Source organism: Prenolepis imparis, unplaced genomic scaffold (assembly GCF_030444845.1).
Source record: "Prenolepis imparis isolate NDT839.2.m4 unplaced genomic scaffold, iyPreImpa1.0 SCAF_25, whole genome shotgun sequence".
Classification (NCBI taxonomy): domain Eukaryota; kingdom Metazoa; phylum Arthropoda; class Insecta; order Hymenoptera; family Formicidae; genus Prenolepis; species Prenolepis imparis.
In genome coordinates this window covers 17,018-28,060 of record NW_028141183.1, presented here as the reverse complement: position 1 = coordinate 28,060, position 11,043 = coordinate 17,018, and the positions used below count along the sequence as shown (strand labels likewise).

General features: G+C 34.8%; 1 long non-coding RNA gene across 1 annotated transcript; it reads left to right on the top strand.

Annotated features, from left to right (window-relative positions):
- The first annotated feature begins 8,828 nt into the window (after positions 1 to 8,828).
- On the top strand, positions 8,829 to 9,223 carry LOC145946884 (uncharacterized). The gene is made up of 3 exons (XR_014427087.1): positions 8,829 to 8,877; positions 8,977 to 9,033; positions 9,175 to 9,223. It is a non-coding gene; the product is annotated as an uncharacterized LOC145946884 (long non-coding RNA).
- Positions 9,224 to 11,043: the final 1,820 nt, after the last annotated feature.

Genomic DNA, 11,043 nt, shown 5'->3' with positions numbered 1-11,043 from the left:
TTATTTTAATATATAATTTTATTGCAATAAATATACGTACCGATCGCAGATATACGAGGGTGGTTTGAAAAGTCCGTGCAAAATCAGAGAGGTGGCATCACTGGTGCGTATCTGGGTTATTTTTAGTTAGTAGCATCTCTTGGAAGAACACACACCAAGTTTCAGCCAGATCGGTCTATTTCTCTGTGTTTGGCGTTTGTTTGAATCGAGAAAGTCGAGTGATTTCCAAAAAATGGATGAAAGAGAATGTCGTGTGTTGATAAAACATTACTTTATGAAAGGCAAATCGCCTCAGAAGACTAAGGAGAAGCTTGATAAACATTATGGTGAATCTGCACCTTCGATTAGAACAGTTTATAAGTGGTTTCAAAATTTTCGGAGTGGCCATATGAGCACAAGTGACGCTGAACGTTCTGGACGCTTTATTGAGGTCACTACTCCAGAAATCATTGATAAAATCCATGATATGATGATGGATGATAGAAGAGTGAAGGTGCGCGAGATTGCTAGTGCTGTGGACATCTCGAGTGAACGGGTACATAATATTTTGCATCAACATTTGGGCATGAAAAAGCTATCCGCAAGATGGGTGCCGCGATTGCTCACAGTTGACCAAAAACGAAATCGTGTGAGGTGTTCCAAGGACGGTTTGCAGCTGTTTCAGCGGAATCCACAGGACTTTAAGCGTCGTTTCGTCACTGTGGACGAAACATGGATACATTACTACACGCCTGAGACCAAGGAACAGTCCAAACAATGGGTTGCCAGCGGGGAGTCTGCACCAAAGAAGGCGAAGACCGTTCTTTCGGCCGGGAAAGTTATGGCGACTGTCTTTTGGGATTCGCAAGGAATAATCCTCATCGACTATTTGGAAAAGGGTAAAACTATTACAGGTGCATATTATTCATCGTTATTGGACCGTTTGAAAACCGAGCTGCAAGAAAAACGTCCACGATTGGCCCACAAAAAAGTCCTTTTCCATCACAACGCACCAGCTCACTCATCTGTAGTTGTAGCCGCAAAATTGATGGAATTAAGGTTCCAACTCGTTCCGCATCCCCCCTATTCACCAGATTTGGCTCCCTCGGACTACTACTTGTTCCCCAATATGAAGAAATGGCTGGGGGGAAAGAGATTTTATTCAAACGAGGTGATTGCGGAAACGAATGCCTATTTTGCAGAGTTGGACCAATCTTATTATTTGGAAGGGATCAACAAACTGGAGCAGCGTTTGACGAAGTGTATAAGCCAAACAGGAGACTACGTTGAAAAATAAAAAAAGTTTATCCCGAAAAATTAAGTAGTTTTCATTTTTGCACGGACTTTTCAAACCACCCTCGTATTTTTGACCATTGTGTTTGCTCAGTTGCGTGCTGACAAGTCGGGATAGATTTTTGATACGCGAAATGCCCAACGTTGTCGTCCTCCACATACAGCAAATTCACATGTTTTTCTCCTTTCCGATCGGCGAGTCGTATCGGAACAGTTGATAGTTCCTTCTTCCTCTCGATGCAGTAGACGTTGATTGAGATATCGTTTATATGTTCAAACTTTTTTATTTGGTTCAGCGTCATCGGAAACTCAATGTTTTGTAAATTTAGCACTGTCGTATAGTGCGGATATGAAGATTCCCGTTCCATATGTCTTTCAGCGGGGTACAGAGCGGCCACCACTGACCACGCGAAACACGCATTGTCTCTGGATTGCACATTAATTACCGCTCTCTTCGTCATAATTTCTCGCGGTAATTTAATATGGCATCCCGCGCGCATTGAATTATACTTGTTTATATTTATAGTCAAGTTAATTATTTGTGATAACGCCCAACCACTATCGCGTTCTTGAAACTCTTCTAGCGATGCTAGCGTGGGCTCGATAACGCGACGCTCGTACCACTCGTGTAAATCGGACGTGCGAAAGAGTTCATAGTTTTTTGTATTGACACTTTTGTTGGCGCGTTTATCACCGGACACAAACTCGCCATAAATACGGTGTTCACTTTTACATTAATGTGTTTTTGCATCACTTTCTGCACGTGTTCGATCACAATGTCTTTGGCATCTTCGAGAAATTCCGGTTCGATGTAATTATTGTTTATTACCGCACCGGTTAAGATGCGACTCTCGAACGCCGTATCAATCTCTCGCCAAACTAGTCTTTCCGCGTTATTGTCGCCACTGTATTCACCACCACTGGATATAAATTGTTTCTGCAATCGAATTTTTGCACCCTCGAGTCGCGCGATTCTAGCCACCAAAGATTGTCTATTTCCAATCGAGAGTCGCGGACGCTTGTTACGGCTGTTTTCTTCGAGCAATTTGATAAATTCCTCGCAGCACAGCGCCCATGCAAAATATTCACCCAAGGCGGGACCGCTCCAACAGGTCGCGTTCGTTCTGCTCGATGTTTTCCATTATTTCTTTTATTCACTATTATACCACTAACACTTCTAATACAAGAAAGTAACCACTAAACTTTTTTCACCGCTGCATCTATGCGCTTTCAAATCGTACTATGGTTTGACGCGCTCTCATCCTCCTTATATATTTCACCTAATTCTATCTCCTTTTCTAACATTTGGCGTATCTCAAAAGATAGTTTCCCGAGATATCGGTTTTATGGATAGAGGAGTAAGGACACAAGCTGCCGAACGTTGGCGCCGATACGTTGCATTCTTCCTTAAAAAATATTAAGAAAAATGTTTTGCTCTCGTTTACGACCGATTTTCCGCGAGGATACAAAGCTGCTGAACGTCAACGCTTTTACATTTGCACCTATAAATAACGTTTGACATGTTCGTCGCAGCGTCGGCCCTAAAATCTTCATTCCTTTCCATAATATCCTAATGATTTTATGGACATTTAATGGACATTTTGTCCATAAAATGAAAAAAAACATAGTTTTATGGATTCTAGAACGCTCCGTCGACAAGTTCGAGCAGCCGAACATCGGCGCTTCCGTAATAAAATTATACTAACGAGGGTACAAAATTGTCAATCATCGGCGCTTGTTCTATACCTTTTTTGGGAAAATGTCTAAGAACCCTCATAAAAATGTCGTAAAGATACCATCTACAAATATTGCACTCAGAAAACTCCCCCTCCTTTGTCGAAACATCCCCTCCACCCGCGTGACGTCAGCCCACGCACCATCGAGATACCCCCGCCCCGCGTGACGTCATACCCCTCGCCACGGAGAACTCCCCGCGCCCCGCACACCCCTCAGAGGACCCGGGTTAGAACTCTCCTAGTATATCTACTACTGTTACATAACGTAGGGAGCACATGAAGAGAACAATGTTATATTTCACGGTTATATAGACGAGATGTAAATGTTATATAATCTTGAGAGCACTTTAGAAGAACAAAGTTATATTTCTTCGTTACATACATTCTTTAAAAATGTAATATAACACACATATAACTCGAGATACATAACATAAATATAACAACTGTAATTCTTTAGCAATATAACGGATGTTATATTACTAATACATATAGAATATATTATTACAGATATTGTTAATATAATTGCGATGTAACTTGAGTAACACGCGAGTTATTTTTTTCGCTTCTCATCCAGTGATTTTTTTCTCCCTTTTTCTGGCATTTTTTCTGTATAATTAATATAAAGGTTTATGAAAGATTTAAAAAGAAAATTCTCTCTCTCTCTCTCTCTCTCTCTCTCTCTCTGTCTTTTTTCCGTTGGCAGAGACGGACCGGGTTTTTTCGATGGATGCGCTCGTCATCGTGGCCAATGATTGCACTCGTAATAACGAGTGCAATCATTGGCCACGTACCGACACGTGATAACAAAAGCATGCGCAATGCTTACGCCATGCGATTGGCGAACACTACGTGGTGTGTTTGTTTCCCCGGGGTCGAGCCGGCGAGCGTGGAGACAAGTCCGGGGTTTCTGTTCTCCCGGCCATTAACGGTGCATATGGTTGTTCACCAGGCGTGTGAAAAGTTAATATAATAATATAGATTCCTTGTGGTTAATTTGTGGTGTGTGGTTAGGTTCGTTCGCGTTCTTGAAATCATTGAAGAATTTTTTAGTTATTATTGCATTATTCACGCGTATGGTTTTGCAAGCGCTTTCCTTTTCTACGTTCCTTATTGTTCTTTTTAATATATGTGGTCTGGTTTTAAAATTATTTGCTAATACTCTCTCGTTCGTGTTCTTGGAATCATTGTTAAGAACTTTTCTACACCATGTCTTCCAGTATATATATATATATATATATATATATATATTGTGTGGATCTCATTTGTCTCGTTAAAAGTGATGCAAAGAATTTCCGGTAAGTAAAATTCTGATTCTTTTATATCGATATCGTTTATTGCATATTTCATTAATTCAGTTGTTGCGTATCTCTTACAGAAGAACAAACCTAATCTGTTAAAAGATATGTATACGTTACGTATATTAGGTCTGTTCTTTATAGCTGAACTAACTGCACTAGTTCAAAGTTAATCTTTTTCCTGTAAATTTTCAGTACTGGCAGTGAATTTTTTGGACTCAGCCTTGATAGAGACGGGCCACGTTTTTTTACTCATGTGCAACAAGTGTGCAGGCAATCAATGCCACTGTAATCATATCGCAGCATCATTATTCTGATTGCGTCTCCCAGTATATCACATATTGGATCTGTTAAAAGTGATACAGAGAAACTCCGGTGAGTAAATTAATTCTGATTTTTTTATATCGATATTGTTTAAACTTGCATATTTCATTAATTCAGTTGCGTATCTCTCACAGAAGAATAAACCCAATCATAATAATAAAGTAAAATAAAAAAGTATGTGTGTCATTTTGTCTGGTATATTAATTTAATTTGTCAATTAATTAATATTTACATTAAATCTTGTTTTCAATTTTGTAAATTTATTTTAAATGTATTATTCTTTATAGTATTTTACACTTGTATGTAATGTTTCATATTCAGAAACAATTAATTTTAAATTAAGATTTAAAATTAATTATTTTAGATTTTTGCCAATATTAATTTTTAAATGCACAGTATATTATGATTTTTCTCTCTCTCTTTCTCGCTCTCACTTTTTTAATATTATTATTTTTTTTTTTCAAGAACTCGATGCAAAGAAAATGTTTTAATCTTCTATAATGTAAAAATAATGCTGTAGTAAAACTCAGATTTTTTTAGATTCAAAATACTAATCACTTACATATTTTATGTTAGTTAAATATAATATCGAAAAAATTAAATGTTATATTTTAAAATTGTTACTGTATTGTTGTGATAAAAGATATACAATAATTCTAATAATGTAAAATAATTTTTTTTCGCAAAAAATAGAAAAGAAAAATTATAACAAGATTTAATATTATTTAAAATTTTGTAACATATTATTCATTTAATTTATTTTTCACACACATATACAATCATTCATATTATCATAGTTAAGAAAAATATAATCGTGAATAATGCAGTACATGCTATTTATAATGTTTCTCAAAAAATAGTCGTGTTTTTCTTAAACATTCTAATTGAAAAATAAAACACAGATTTGAATTATAAAACTCAAAAAAAATATTTTTCTTGATTTTTTAATGAAATGTTCGTACTTTTTAATTATATTGTATGACATCGCGTCAAATTATTTAATTTGACATATGCATGTTTGATGAACGTATTTTTTAATGTTTTAAATACTTGTGATTTCACGAACATGATGTATTTATGCTTGTATCATTTATATAATGGGCATAAATATTATTTTGTGTCTTTTTTACAGTGTTTTTTCGTATAATATCGATAGGTACGTCATATATATATAATATATTCTGCTCATTGTTAAAAAAATTGATTAATATATATAATGTCACGCAAAGATTTCTCTGATTTATCCCAGCGCCAAAAACGAAGAATTGTATTACGCGAAAGTAATGTGTTAAATGTTTTTGGCCCCCAAAGTATTAAAAAAACATGCACAGAGGAAATAAATAGTGCAATAACTATTAATGATTGTAATTCAGAAAATGACAATGCAAGTATTAATAATTGCAATGCAAATATTAATAATAATTGTAATGATATAAGTTCTACTTTTAATGAAAGTGAATCAGATGCTACTGACAATGATTTCCACAGTTTATCATCAGATGACACCGTAAATATTGGAAATTCCTTGCATAACGATTTAAGATCTTGGGTAACAAAACACAATATTAGTCAGAGTGCCATAAATGATATATTACGAATTTTGTTAAGAAATAATTTAAGTGTTCCAGTTGATTGTAGAACATTAATGAAAACACCACGCAATACATTTTCAGAAATAATAAAAATGAATGACGGAAAATATATTCACTTTGGACTTGCAGAAGGTTTAAAGCATTCGATTAAAATACATTTTCAAACATCATTGTATCCAACAGAATTGAAACTAAATATTAATATCGATGGTTTGCCTATTACAAAAAGTACGAGTAGTCAATTTTGGCCTATCTTAGGTGCTATAGTTGCAAGTTTTTACACAGAACCATTCGTTATAGGCATTTATCATGGTAATTCGAAACCACAAGATGTCGATGTTTTTCTAAAGCCGTTTGTAGACGAAGCAAAACCCATTCTTGATACCGGTTTGAATATTAATGGAGGAATTATTCGTATTAAATTTAATGCTATAATATGTGATGCTCCAGCAAAATCATTCGTTTGTGATATTAAAGGTCACACAGGTTATTTCAGCTGCACTAAGTGTATACAAGAAGGTGAATTTATTCACAATAAAGTCGTATTTTTAGAACAAAATTCAACCTTGAGGACGGATCTTTCATTTAAAAGTAGACAGCATGAAGAACATCACGCTGATAAATATTTAACTAAACCAACTATTTTAGAGACTTTAGACATTGGAATGGTTTCGGATGTGTCATTAGATTGTATGCACCTTATTTTTTTTGGTGTTAATAAAACAACGCTTCGATTTTGGATTAAAGGTCCGATAAATATACGATTGACTGCTGTTCTATTACATAAAGCCCAACAACTTAATAGCAAATTGAAAATGTACCCATAGAATTTGCACGTCGTCCAAGGGATTTGCTAGATCTAGATCGTTGGAAAGCAACCGAACATAAGCTTTTTGCACTGTATACAGGAATAATTATAATGAAAAATGTATTATCTAAAAAACTATACATACACTTTACCTGTCTGTGCGTTGCTGTAAGAATTGTATCAGATAAACAATATAAGCATCTGCTTGATTACGCACAATCTCTTTTTGAATTCTTTGTTCGAAAATTCCGCGAGTATTACGGAGATCAATACTTATCACATAATGTGCATAATTTAATACATATATGTAATGATGTTAAACGGTTTGGAACAATTGATTCTTATTCTGCTTTTAAATTTGAAAATTACTTGTATACAATTAAAAAGTCATTAAAAGTTAGTGGCAAACCTTTAGAACAAATAGCTAACAGAATTATAGAAAAGAGAAACATAGAGAAAAACTTTTTAAATCCTTTCAAGATTTTCCAATAATTCATTACAATAAAACATCCTTAAAGATTTTCCAATAATTCATTACAATAAAAATAAAACAAAAGTAAATAAAGTTGAGTTTGATGGATTTATCTTATCGTCCAAAAATGGCAATAACTGTTGTGTTCTTTCAAATGGTAATTGCTACAGTAAATGATATTTATTTAAAGAATAATATTCTATATTTTAGAATAAAACAATATCTCTCTATTGAACCATTCTTTACTTCTCCGTGCGATTCAACGCTGGTAGGAATTTATAAGTTATCTGATAGTGAGGCAGATTTATATGCAACTGTTACAGCTGACCAAATTTTACGTAAATGTTTAAAAGCAGATGATGTGTCTTCTAATGATAACTCAAGTATAGTTTTTAGCTTATTGCATTAGGCCGATAAATTATATATTTACATATAATTATATATATATGACTGTATTGAAGATATATATTGAACGTCAAAATGAGTTTCCCGTATGCGGTTGTACAATTTCCGAATGAAGGGACATACTCCTAAATTCCGACTTCGTGGCTTACAAAAGATCCTAATGTAGATGGCCAATGACTAAAAATGCTTCCTTCTTCGTTAAAAAAAACCATCCACCAGAGACAGACTGGTTACTTTTCGATGTAAACGTAGAATGCTACTGTGGTAAGCATGCGTAAAAGTGACAATTATTCCAAATAAGAATTATATAATATTAATATAATATTTCATATTTACAGAGACTTTCGAAAAGGCACAGAAAAAATCAGAAGATGCTAATTACACAACTTCTTGTGAGGAAAGCAGAGGACGTGGGAAAAGAGTTGCACATGAAAAACAATTCCACGATATCTATGAAACTTCTGATGACAGTGCGGATGACGATTACAGTAATTACATTGTATTACATTATATTTCTATTGCATTTTATTACATTATATTTCTATTGCACTATCAGAAACCAAAGTTTTCCTTTCAAAAATTGAATTTTTTTCCTTTAATATAATATCAATGATTTAGTGTGAAAGCAACTATTCACGCTTTACTAACTTTTATTACACTTTATAGCATTCACCTCCGCGGTTATGTCAGACTGCACCCAAGAAGTCAAAAGTAGATAAAGATCGGGATTCATCCAGAAAAAAATATTTGTCCGCCAAACAAGTCCCGCATGAAAAGCAATCCTCGTATGAAAATGCCGCCAAACAAGTCCCGCATGAAAAGCAATCCTCGTGTGAAAATGCCGCCGAAGAAAGCTCTACGCCAAATCGTTTATTGTGTGATACAGAACACAGAGAGTTGATACAAACGGATGAGCTTAATAATATTAATTTGAATTTATCGACATCGGAACCTAAGGAAATTAATTTACAAAGTAAAAGTTCAAAATTATTTTATTTTCCATGTTATCTTTGATAAATTGGTATGTAACATAAGATGTAAAATCTATAATTAACACAATAATTTTTTTTAGATGTAAATGTTATTTCAAGTTCCCCATTAGCTGCATTAGCTACAGTTGACGACATTGGTAAGAACCTTATTTTACATTTACATTATTGTGTCATACACATTATAAATACATGATGCTTAAACTTATTGTATCCTGCTACATCCTAATCAGAAGGAATACAGTAAGAGAAAATTTATATGTCAATTTATTATATTTCAGAAAAGTTAATTCCAATTTGTGTGGAAATCTTAAAATATGTAAAAAGCATCGACAAAAGGCTGAAAAATTTAGAAAGAGGCGTTAATGCGGAAGAGCCTACAAATAAATTCGATGATATACTTCCGATCAATTCTATACGAAATCTTAAAGAATTTGAGGAAAGCATGGAAAGTGTTGAAATAAAAGCGAATTTTGTAAGTTAATTTTTGTATATAAATAATATTTATTATGTGAGTAATAGTATATTGAATTACATTTATTATTTATCTAATTACGTATGTGAATGAGTTTCTAGTCTCACTTAATTTTTTTAAGGTCGAATTTATGAGTAAAATCGGAGGAAAAGGCAGCAAAAATTTGGTTCAACGGTGCATGAGCCGTTTATTCACAAATGAATTCGGCATAGCATGTTCTTGGTGTGGTCGCGGGAATAATCATCGAATGAGCGATTTGAAATGCATCCGCATCTTAAAAGGTGAGCTTTTTTAACAAATCACATATTTTTATTTGCCTAAATTGGATTGGTAAGTATTTTATTTGTAATATTAATTATATTATTGAATATTTTAGGTATTTTAAGAAGCAAGGGTGTCGATGAATGCGACTTCGAAACTGTTGCAAGCGAATGGTTTTGCCTTAGCAAGCTGCGATATGATCGAGAAAGAAAAAGGGTATTACCTGACGATCGTGATGAAAGGGTATTGCCTGACGATGCACACTAACACGAGACATAATCTATTACATGATTTTCACTATTTTTTCGTCAACGTCGAATATCGTACTGGAACAAAGTTGCGTTACTAACATGTCGACATCGTCGGAAAAGTCGCTTCGTACCTCGGAAAATGAAGACATGTAAGAAACAAGTTCATATGCTCGGGGCAAAAATGATTAAACAAGTGAGTAATAACCAGCAATTTTCCGCTCTGGTTATGGTGGACGTACCTGAGTTGGTTTTGGACATTGCTGATTTGAGCATTGCCGTTGGCAATAATAGAATATTATAGATATAGAAGCGAAGCGATGGGATTGCTCTACCGTGCGAAGACAATTGCGGCCCTCAACCCGTGCGAAGATTGAGCGGATTAAACCGAATAAGAAAGTCATTTTGTTACCTGTGCAATAATTAGGAAGAAATTAATTTAAAAAGATTGGTCAATCCGCGCGAGATTTTGCGCGCGGCGAGAAGAGCCCTTCCGCTGTAACGTGACACAAGGCGCGCGGCGAAGCGATGGGAGAAGTGCTCTGCAAAAGACAATGGCTGTGTACGAGCGATACGTATCGTTGGAGCCCGCATCGAATTATTCTCTCTCTTTCTTCCTCTGTCCTCTAACTCGGTCTAACCCGCTCAATCTCCGCATGAGTAGAGCAATTGCCTCCGGACACCCTGTATACCAGCACAGTCGATTTACCTGCGGTAAGTAGAGCTACTGAAATTGGCCAACGAATACCGTGAGACCAATCTTAAGAGAGAGTGCATAGTCGGATAAAACAAGTACTCACCACATCGAATGTAGCTTTCTTATTCATACCAAAGTTTTAAAAATCTTAGTTTTTAGTTATATTTTCCAAATGGAATGCAATTAATAGTACCGGTTATTTTATTTCAATAAAGATAATTGGTAGAAAAATATTGATATATAAAATTACTTTTTTTGTTTTTTGTCGTAAGTTTTGTTTTTTGTGACAAGAGTTTATAGGAATTTTATTCCATCGCATTCCAATTGATATAAGCAATAAGTATATTACTTTAAGGCTGCGTTCGTTTTGACGCTTTCAGCGCTGTAAGCATCATTCTGTCTTCGTTGCACATTGAATATCAAACGAAAATAGAGCGACGCTTTCAGCACTGAAAGCGTCAAAACGAAC